Raw genomic sequence first — 11869 nt, forward strand, 5'->3', positions numbered from 1 at the left:
ACTGTCATTAGTGCTAATCCCTGCCAGCTAGACGCCCCCATTGCCACTGACAGCGGGTCCCGCAACAAGTCAAACCCTAGTCAACACGGGATTAGACCTGGTTAATCCCGGTGTCACTGACGTGTTGACCCCACATGCCAGGTTTGAACCCGGTAAGCTTCGTTGACCTGGTGATGTCATCCCGGCATCATGCTGACGTTGTAACTATTTTCTGGAATTAAAATAAATCTGAAATGATTTATTAATTTCAGAAAATGTTCAAAACTTCTAAAAATCATAGAAAATCAACCATAGCTCAGAATGGAATAAATTATATATGAAAAATTATCAAAAAATCCAATCTATCCATCTGTACTTGTTTCATGAATGTTTAAACAACTTAACCCTGCTGTTTAGAGCAAAACATGATAATGCACTATTTGAATTCATAACTTGAGTTCGAAGTTGAACATTTGGTTCAAAACAACTCAAACCCCTCTGTTTGTAGTTGCATTAGACCAATCATAGCATATTGCCATGTCATTATCATGCATCATAATTGTGCATTGCATTGATTGTGTTTCCTTCTCTGTTGCCGGTATTTTTCTTCTCTTGAGACGTGGTTTCGACGATGAGATCGATGACACCGATGAAGAACTATACTATCTTCAGAAGTGCCAGGCAAGCAAAACCCCCTTGTTCATTCCGATACAATCCCACTCTCTCTCTCTCTTGCTCCCTTTTACTGCATTAGGACAACAACGTTTCAACTGTTACATGCTGCGGTAGTTGAACCCCTTTCCTCTGCATGACCTATCATTGCCAAAGTAATTAGATCAAACCCACTAGCATGAGTAGGAGTTGTTTGAGCCCTGATGTGCCTACTCATTCATGCGTGTTGTCATGCCTGCTATTGCTTAGAGTTGTGTCAGGTCTAATTCATCGGGGATGAATTGTAAAGTTGTGAACAAGTCCTACTGCTGAAAGCTAAGTGTGTGAACACGATTTGGTAAAGGTAGCGGTGAGAGGCCATGTAGGAGTACATGGTGGGTTGTCTCATTGAAACCGTCCTCAGGAACTGAGTTCTGTGTTTGTGATCCGTGAACAGTTACTACCACACATTGGGTTCCGGTAACTCGACCCATCTCGGCTTATTAATCTCCTCGATCTCTGTCCAGGAGTTGCAACTAGTTTCTGGTGTTTGTAGGTTGTGTTAGTAGTCTACCAACACTACTGGAATCCACTTCTTTGCCGTCTGCAACTTCTTTGCCATCAGTTTCCCCAAAGCAGACGACAAAGAAATAGCTGATGGCACAGGTTATTTTGCCATCAGCCAGTACTTTGCCGTCAGCTCGCGGACGGCAAAGTGTTCTTTGTGGTCAGTTGGCCGACAGCAAAGAACCTTGTGGGCCCACAGACGCATGGCTGTGGCTAGGTTAGCTCTTTGTCGTCGCTGGCTGACGGCAACCAATTCTTTGTCGTTCGCTAGGCTGACGGCAAACAGGGTAGGCGGCCCACCTGGGCACGGCGTTGAATCGCTAACCTCCCCCCCGCCGTCAACGTGTGCGCTCTCTCCCTCTCTTTCACCCACTAGCCCACCTGTCGTGGGTTTGTCACGGCAGATGTCCTCGTGAAAGGACTTAGTCGTGGAGCCATCGCAACGGGTTAGCTTAAAGGGGTTAAACCAGACAAGGGGACACGGGAGTTTATACTAGTTCGGCCCCTCCGATGAAGGTAAAAGCCTACGTCTAGTTGTGATTAGTATTGCTAGGGTTTCGAAGGCCAGCGAGTGAATCCGCTTTGTCTGGCTCTCGAGTTGTTGTTGTCTGTCCCTAAACTGCGGCCTGGTCGTCCCTTTATATACATAGGTTGACGCCCGCCGGGCTACAGAGTCGCGAAGCCGGTTTATAAACGTATTCGGTTCGGCCTCTCTCTTTCTATCTTACTATACAAGTTACATGACTAGGCCGGTTTACATTTATAGACTGTAACCCGCCTTTGGGCCCTCCATAAAGCGCCATCATCTTTACATCTTCATGGGCCTCTAATCTTCAAAGAGTTAACCCGGCTACATAAGGCCGGTTTACCTCTAGTAGTAATATCCCCAACATTAGGCCCAGATTGGTTTGAACTTGTTCATGTCAATCTTCCACACTTTAGAAAAAATCTTCTCTCTTATCTTCATTTTTGATCTTGTAAACCGCCGTGACGTCATACTTCAAAATTACGATAAACCGTCCTGACATCATCCATCCGTTGATGTCGGAGATTTCCTTCATTTAATATATATCCAGTCATCGAGGCGACACCTTTATTAACTTATCCATTTTTTGGACTCCTCGATTCCCGTACTTGCCATTTTTTCACTTCGCCTTATAAATAGGACCGAGGGGTCATTTTCACCGTTTCCCCCCATGCCTCTTCGTGTCGTATTCCTCGCGTCGTTCAGCCTCTGGACTCCGCCGCCACCGTCGACCGTCGTCTCTGCTCCGACCTTGGCCGCTGCATCGCCCTGAGCGCACCAGAAAATTGTGGCGCCCTTCCGCTTCCTCACCAGCTCCGGTAAGTTCTATGCTTTTTTCACCATAGATCTATTCTAGGGTTTCGACATTCTTCGCAGTTCTTCCGAAGTTCATCAGTGCTATTCTTCCCTGTTCTTCCTTTAATAGATGGACACTTCATGCTTGATGCATCCCTTGCCGTAGCTTACCTACCATGGTCATCACAAATCCTTATGCACAAAGGACTGATCTAGTCTGTCAAAAATTGCTTCAGTTCTGCATCCCTTCAAGATCCAATTATTTTTTCTTTTCTGTCTTATCTTTAGATCCGAAAGTTTTATACATCACTGTGAGATCTGTTTCTATGTTCCTGTGAGATCCTTTCTCCTCGCACCAATATAGACGGTTTAACATTGTATAAATAGTCTATGCCATTAGCCCTATGATAAACCGGAAGAGCATGTTACCTTCATAATTATGCTCCGGGTTAACAGTGTCTGATCAACCCTGTGCTAGCATTACTTCTCTCTCTCATTATACTAGTCTCCGGGTTGTACCATTTATCATATCAGCATGTTTCTTACTCCCTTGTCTCTTGTGTATAATCATGCGTAATTTATAAAACGGCCTTTCATTTTCAGTTTGTTTGCTCTGCAATGGCCAAAAAATTCACTGCCTGCAACTGGGCTCGTTCCCGGGTTACTGAAGCTCAATTGAATGAGATTGTTAGCATCGGCTCTCTGCCTAAGAAAACTGAGATCAAATGGCGAGTTCCGGGAACTGAGAATCCTCCAACTCCAAGACAAGGCGAAGTGGTAATCTTTGTTGACCATACAGGCCGTGGTTTCAAACCGCCAGGGTCAAAATTTTATCAAGATGTGCTTGCCAGCTTCCAACTGCATCCACAAGATATTGGTCCCAACTCAGTCTCCAACTTATGCAATTTCCAAGTCTTCTATGAAGTCTATTTACAAGAAGAACCAACTGCAGAATTGTTCCGGGATTTCTTTCACTTAAACCGGCGCACAGAGTTTGTGAATGGCCCGAACACAGAGCTTGGTGGCGTCTCAATTCAAAAGCGTAAAGAAGTGGAATTCCCTCATGCCAAACACCATAGCCACCCAAAGGAATGGAACCAAACATGGTTCTATTGCAAATACACTTCGCTTGAGGATGAAAATCCCCTCCCCGGCTTCCGTGATCATAGATTATCCAATACTCACCCAATGCCACAACGCCTGAGCTCTTCAGAAATGGCAAAATACGCTCCTCAAATCGCCAAGCTCTGGGCCTTTATGGCAAATGGTTTAACAGGTGTGGATTTTGTGCGCTGTTGGATATCCTGGAGTATCTTGCCGCTAAGCCGGCGTCCCGGTTTAATGTGCGAATATACCGGTGAAGTTGACGATCCTCAACACTACTTCAACATCCATATATCTGAGGAAGAAGTTACTGAAGGTGTAAAGAAAATTCTGAATGAATCGGAATTGGTCTGTAGTCAAACTGGTCTGAATCCCTTCTACACCAAGAACAAACCGCCTGCTGTAAGCATTACACTTCCTCTTCATCTCTAATACCTTTGACTTATACAAGCTGTAACCCTTCTTCTTTATATGTATAGGGTGATGACCCTTTCTGGAAACGGAAATCCATAGAGAAAGCGGCAAAGCCAACTGGAGATAAAGTGGTCAAACCAACCCGCCCGAACACCAAAGCCGTAAAACGGACGTCAAAGCGGGAAACGGCTGACCGGATTACTATGGAACTTGATGATGATACTGATGACCCAGAAGTTGAGGAAGAACTTGACTCACTTGGATCTCTTTTTATGCATCTTATTAACAATGATCTACCTCAAGAGGAGGCAGAAGCTAGTCAGGCTGAGGACGTAGAGGTAATTACCCTTTCCTCCGGTTCAGACTCTATGCCAACACAAAAAACTCGCCAAACAATCCAGAAAGTAAGCTTTTCTCATCCTCTTGCTCACTTGGATCCTACATTTATTTTGAAGACTCAACAGCATGAAGCTTGCCGGACAACCCGGCACAATGGCCAACAGGTCACCTCTACCGGTTTACCTGATACTCCGGTTCAGAAGCGCCGATCTGAGGTCTCTCCTACTTCTGAACATTCTTACCCCAAGGCAGGTTATTTCATACAGCCTCTTAATCCGTCCGATTCAAATTATCAGGTGACACCTCCTTCCTCTTCTGGTGAATCGACAGCAACTCACCTCCCCCCTTTGAAAACTGTGGCCGGGTGAGTTACAAAAAACCTTTCCTTTAAATGTGCCCTACATCTTTTGAACAGGATATTAATCATTTTTATCTGTTTGCAGGGCCAAAGCCAGACCCAGCAAGAAAGTTCGGGTCACCAATCCGCCAGAAGACCCTATTGCCGAAGAAGAATAACCAAGAGGTGAACCGGAGCAAACTGATGAACCGGAAGGCCTCCATCCTGAAACAACTTTTGATGATCCGCCCCTTGATGGCCAACATACTGACGAACCAACAGATGCTGAGCCTGCCGCCCCTGATACTGAATCGGCAGAAACAAACCGGGCTAATCCAATGAAAGACACTGGAATTCCATCATCATCCACCAAAAATCCTGAAGGCCAATGTGATGACGTTATTATTACTAGAGCAGGCCACGGCTCTCCTGGTCATCCCGTCATTTCGGCTCAGCATAGTGCCAAAGAAGTGCAAATTGCGAGTGATAAAGGTAAATGGAGCAGCGACTTATCAAACTATGCTCATCTTAACGCTGATGAGCTTCATTCCGGCTTCTTGAACCGTCTGCACTCAAACCGGGATTATGAAGCCAGTTTGGTGAATTTGATGAAAGAACGATATGAGGTAAATTCTTCTCCCTTGCACATTGATTTATAGCTGAAATACTATTACAAGTAGCCCCCAAGAACTGTTTTACGATTGTCAATCATAAACCGGGTCTTTGTAACACTTTCAGCATCCCATCACTAATCCTTGCCAAGGCGTGTCCTCAATCATAGATAAGACTCATGTTTGAAAAATTAGATAATGTTCTGCAGCATAGCCCCCAAAGGCCGGTTTAACTTGGCAAGTTAATCTGGTTTTTAATCCACACCGCCGGTTTAGAACAAACATACATTAGCCCCCATGTGTCAAGGATAATGCTTGCATTGTTCTGGAGACTTGCATAGAGGGTAGTATTTCAGAGCAAATAGGCATTAGCCCCCAAGTATGAAGTGGATAACTTGTTATATACTTTATACTTAGTGCATAAATATGTTGTTTTGTTGAATATACCTTCAATGTTTGCACGCTGAACTAAGAAGCAAAGATGCCCAAAACTCTGACTTGCAAGAAAATGTCAAGTCTCAACAAGCCGAAGCTGCAAAAGCCAAAGAGGAGCTGACCCAGGCCCTGGCCAGAATGGAAAAATTGAAAGAATCCTTCAATCAAGATCATGCTGAATGGGAAACTGAAAAAGCCGGTTTGACCAAAAGAGCTGTAGATGCCGAGGAAGCCCTGAAACCGGTGGTTGAAGAAGTAGCCGGTTTGAAGCGCCAAATCAACGCTATGACCTCTGCTATCTTTGGTAAGTATCTGCTTATGTATGTTGCACCAGTCAATGAATCTTAAAACTGACCAAAATATTGATAAAATCTTTGGCAGGAACTCGGATCACTCATCTTGGTGCAGATATGCGGATGAAGCTCCAAGCGGCATATACATTGGTTGAGCAGCTATACTCTGGATCTCAGCGAGCCATTAGTACATCGGCTTATAACAAACCGGCGCTAACGTTGATTAATGAAACCCTTGAGAAGCTGGGCATGTTACCGGCGCGTATTGCTGAGTTGAAAAGAGCCGCTGCAAGAGCAGGAGCATTAACTGCCCTTATTCGAGCCAAGGCCTGGATTCCAGACCTTGAAGCGGAGGATATCATTAAAGGATATACAGGCGTTAAAGAAGAAGGTTCAAACTTTGACAATGATGATCTTCGGCGGCTGACCAAACAGATGTGGCCAGCAAATTGGCCGAGGACACCGATTTGTCCCATTTTCAACTGTTTTATGATGCAGAAGGGGAAAGACAGCCGGCTGAGATCCATGAAGTCGAAGAACCTGTGCCTCTGATTCGTAAGCACACTTATGCCCCTGATATTAACCCTTCTGATCTTATCCATGAGGAAGCAGTATTCCAAGCTTTAACCGGAATCGATTGGTCAACGGCTGATTTCCAGCGGCTGGGGAGGGATGAAGAAGTGCCTACACCAACTGATCCACAACCGTCAAACCGTCGTGATGAAGAGTCCTGATCCGGTCGCCGGTTTATATGGCTATTGTGAAAAACAATGGCATTGTTTGAGCCGCTTTGAAGCTTCATGTAATAGGATAGCTGAAACTTTGTTTATCTGCCATGCCATCGAGCATGTTTCATAACGCTTTGTGACAATCTGTGCCGCCCTTCAGGATATATTTTATACATAGCCTATGATGACTTGCCTTCCTGGGTCCAAAAAAATTAAAAGTGTCTAGCGGTTTACCGCTAAACATGTCATAATATCCAAGAAGTATATAGTATTTTTAGCTAAATAATCAAATTTTTGTACAAAAAAAATGTACAGAACATACCTCATTGATTGACCAAACGTGTATACAGCAAAGGTGTTTAACACCAACCCGATACGTTTGATAATTGCATCTTCATAATGCTGGTCTATCTATTAAACCGGACCTGTATAACTACCGGATTTTCTATATAACACTGGTGATTTAGTCAAACCAGACCGGGTCAATGACCACCGGTTTATAATTGATCATGTGCCAACAACTGGTGGTTGGAAAGAAAGCCGGGTCAAGGACGCTGGTTTATCAAAAAATACTTATGATTGTCAACAAACAAAATTCAAATAGGAAAATATGCGAGGCTTTTTACGAGCTTCCAGGCTCCAAATCAAGGCTTTTCATGGGCTGCCAGGCCTCTGAGTTAAACCATTTAACAAAGACTTTTAAGATGGGCCTCCAACTAACCAATCACCATTTTAACTATGACAAGTTCAAGGTCTGTAAAAGATTGACTTGTCAAACGTTTGATGGGTCATTCCAGGATTACCTGGATAGGAGTGGCTTACTTGATGAAGGCAGGTTAACCCGGGGTTTTAGGTGAATACACCAGGCTTCCAAGCCGTGGCTTGATAGACAATTACGAGGGTCCTTTCAAACTCTTTGTTGCTTTGCAAAAAAGAGCCCCCAAGTACTTTGTGAGCGATGCTCAGCGTGTGCCTATGTTTGAGTTTGTACTGTGTACAATACTCTCTTTGGCTTCACAAATTTTTCCTTGTGTGGCTGAAATGCCTATCAAGAGTTGTAGCTGTGGTTCAAACAAGACCAAGCCCCCTAGTGATTTTCTTTATCTTTATGCAGCTGCTAAATCCGGTTTAACAAAGACTCCGCTTTGACCGTTAACTTGTAAAAGCACACATATGATATAAGAAAGAACAGATACCCCGCTTATAACGGAGGCTCCGGTTTATTATATGGGATATACACTGTCATAAATATGTACAGGTGAAAAGCCTATGGCTTCAAGTATAGTAAGGCCGAAGGAGAGCTATGTTCCATGGCCGCTTTGTCTCCTCCTCCGATTGACGTGATTCTTCATGCTCTCGAACATCAATGAGGTAGTAGGATCCGTTGTGCATATTTTCACTAACCACAAAGGGTCCTTCCCAAGGGGGGGATAACTTGTGCATATCAGTCTGATCCTGGATGAGCCGGAGCACCAAATCACCTTCTTGAAAGGTTCTAGTTTTAACCCGGCGGCTGTGATAACGTCGAAGATCTTGTTGATAAATCGCTGAACGCGCTGCTGCAAGATCCCGCTCTTCAGCCAACAGGTCTAGAGAACCCTGACGTGCCTTCTCATAATCAGCTTCAACATAAGCTGCCACATGGGGCGAATCGTGATGGATGTCACTAGGAAGAACCTCCTCTGCTCCATACACCATGAAGAAAGGCGTGTAACCCGTAGACCTATTGGGTGTGGTGTTGATGCTCCATAACACAGAAGGTAGCTCCTCGAACCAACAACCCAGCGTCCACTTTAAGGGAACCATAAGCCTTGGTTTGATACCCCGTAAAATTTCTTGATTTGCCCTTTCCGCTTGACCATTAGATTGGGGGTGGGCCACTGATGCTAGATCAAGCCGGATGTGCTCACGTTGACAGAATTCTTCCATCTCTCCTTTTGACAAGTTAGTGCCATTATCTGTTATAATGCTATGTGGAAAGCCAAACCGGAATATCACCTTTTTGATGAATTGAACCGCCGTGGCTGCATCACACTTGCTGACTGGTTCTGCCTCTACCCATTTAGTGAATTTATCAACTGCTATTAACAGATGGGTCTTCTTGTCCTTGGAGCGCTTGAAGGGTCCAACCATATCCAGGCCCCAAGTGGCAAACGGCCACGTAATTGGAATCATTCGCAACTCTTGAGCCGGAATGTGCGCACGGTGGACAAACTTTTGACATCCATCACATCTTTTGACTAAATCCTCCGCATCAGCATGCGCCGTCAACCAGTAAAAACTGGGGCGAAAAGCTTTAGAAACCAATGACTTTGAACCGGCATGGTGACCACAATCCCCTTCATGAATTTCTCGCAAAATCTCACAACCTTCTTGAGGAGAAATGCATCGCTGAATTGCTCCTGAAACACTGTAACGATGTAACTCCCCGTTGAGTATGGTCATGGACTTGGAACGCCGGGTTATCTGTCGAGCCAACGTTTCCTCAGCTGGTAATTCGCCCCGGTTCATGTAATCCAGATATGGGATCGTCCAATCCGGTATGGCATGCAGAGCTGCCACCAACTGAGCCTCCGGATCAGGAATAGCCAAATCTTCTTCGGCTGGTATTTTGACTGACGGATTGTGCAATACATCAAGAAAGGCATTGGGCGGAACCGGTTTACGTTGGGAACCAAGACGACTTAAAGCGTCCGCCGCTTCATTCTTCCACCGGTCCATATGGTCCACCTGATAACCTTTAAAGTGACCAGCCACTGTGTCCACCTCTCGCCGATATGCAGCCATGAGTGGGTCCTTAGAATCCCATGTGCCAGACACTTGCTGAGCCACTAGATCTGAATCGCCGAAGCACTTAACCCAGCTCAAATTCATCTCTTTAGCCATCCGAAGACCGTGGAGTAAAGCCTCATACTCAGCTGCATTGTTAGTACAAGGGAACATTAAACGGAGGACATAACAAAACTTATCACCTCATGGGGAAGTTAATACGACTCCAGCCCCCGAACCTTCTAACTGTCTGGACCCATCAAAATGAATAGTCCAATATGTATTATCTGGTTTCTCCTCAGGTGCCTATAACTCCGCCCAATCATTGATGAAATCTACGAGTGCCTGGGACTTGATCGCCATGCGGGGTATATATTTGAGCCCGTGGGGTCCAAGCTCAATGGCCCACTTGGCAATCCGGCCAGTTGCCTCTCTGTTTTGAATGATGTCGCCCAGAGGAGCTGAACTGACCACTGTGATAGGATGGCCCTGAAAATAGTGTTTGAGCTTCCAGCTTGCCATAAACACCCCATACACCAGTTTCTGCCAATCCGGATACCTCTGCTTTGACTCAATGAGCACCTCACTAATATAATAAACCGGCCGTTGAACCAGATACTCTTTGCTAGGCTTCTTGCGCTCTACCACAATGGCTACGCTGACAGCCCGGGCATTAGCAGCCACATATAATAATAATGGCTCTTTATCGATCGGTGCTGCCAGCACGGGCGGTTCTATGAGCTGCCTCTTCAGATCTTCAAACGCCTTATCAGCTGCCTCACTCCAGACAAAGTTATCCGTTTTCTTGAGCATCTGATATAAGGGGATGGCCTTCTCTCCAAGGCGGCTGATAAACCGGCTCAAGGCTGTAATCCGGCCGGCCAGACGTTGCACATCGTTAATACACGCCGGTTTAGCCAAGGATGTAATTGCTGCAATCTTTTCCGGATTAGCCTCAATGCCTCTGTTTGAAACCAGAAAGCCTAAGAGCTTGCCTGCCGGGACACCGAAAACACACTTCTTCGGATTGAGCATCATCTTGTAAACCTGGAGATTGTCAAAGGTTTCCCATAGATCATCTATCAAAGTCTCCTCCTTTCTGGATTTGACCACAATATCATCTACATATGCATGAACATTGCGCCCAATTTGCTTATGAAGGCAATTCTGAACACATCGCTGGTAAGTTGCCTGGGCACTCTTGAGTCCAAAGGGCATGGAAACATAGCAGAAGGCTCCAAAGGGAGTTATAAAGGTTGTCTTCTCCTAGTCCTTAACTGCCATTTTGATCTGATGATAACCAAAATAGGCATCCAAAAAACAAAAACGGTCACAACCTGCCGTAGCATCAATTATCTGATCAATGCGAGGGAGAGCAAAGGGGTCTACAGGGCAAGCCTTGTTTAAATCTCTGTAGTCCACACACATGCGCCAAGTGCCATTTTTCTTAAGAACCAGCACTGGGTTGGCTAACCCCTCTGGATGAAAAACTTCAACAATAAACCCAGCAGCGAACAAACGGGCAACCTCTTCACCTATAGCCTTGCGCCTTTCCTCGTTGAAACGGCGGAGGAACTGTCGGACCGGTTTGAATTTAGGATGAATGTTGAGTGTGTGCTCAGCGAGTTCTCTCGGTACACCTGGCATGTCAGAAGGTTTCCATGCAAAGATGTCCCGATTCTCATGGATGAACTCGATGAGCGCGCTTTTCTATTTGGGATCTAGGTTAGCGCTGATGCTGAACTGTTTGGATGAATCGCCAAGGAAAAAGTCAACCATCTTATTGTCTGTAGTTGATTTGAACTTCAATGCTGGATCATGTTCTATAGTTGGCTTTTTTAAGGAGGTCATGTCTGCCGGATCAACTTGCTCCTTATAGAATTTTAACTCCTCCGTGGCACACACCGACTCACCATAAGCCGCATCGCCTTCTTCACACTCCAAAGCAATCTTTCTACTTCCATGTACTGTGATAGTCCCTTTATGACCTGGCATTTTAAGCTGTAGGTAAACATAACATGGCCTTGCCATAAACTTAGCATAAACCGACCGCCCAAACAAGGCGTGGTACGGACTTTTGATCTTCACCACCTCAAATGTCAATGTTTCTGACCTTGAATCGTAGTCATCTCCAAAAGCTACCTCCAAAGCTATCTTACCAATGGGATATGCAGACTTACAAGGCACCACACCATGAAATACCGTATTCGACGATTTAAGATCCTTATCTGTCAACCCCATACGGCGGAATGTATCATAATACAAAATATTGATACTACTTCCCCCATCCATGAGCACTTTAGTGAACTTGTATCCCCCAA

The sequence above is a fragment of the Triticum urartu genome, chromosome 7A (assembly GCF_056163025.1).
Source record: "Triticum urartu cultivar PI428250 chromosome 7A, HENAU_Tu73, whole genome shotgun sequence".
NCBI classification, from domain to species: Eukaryota; Viridiplantae; Streptophyta; class Magnoliopsida; order Poales; family Poaceae; genus Triticum; species Triticum urartu.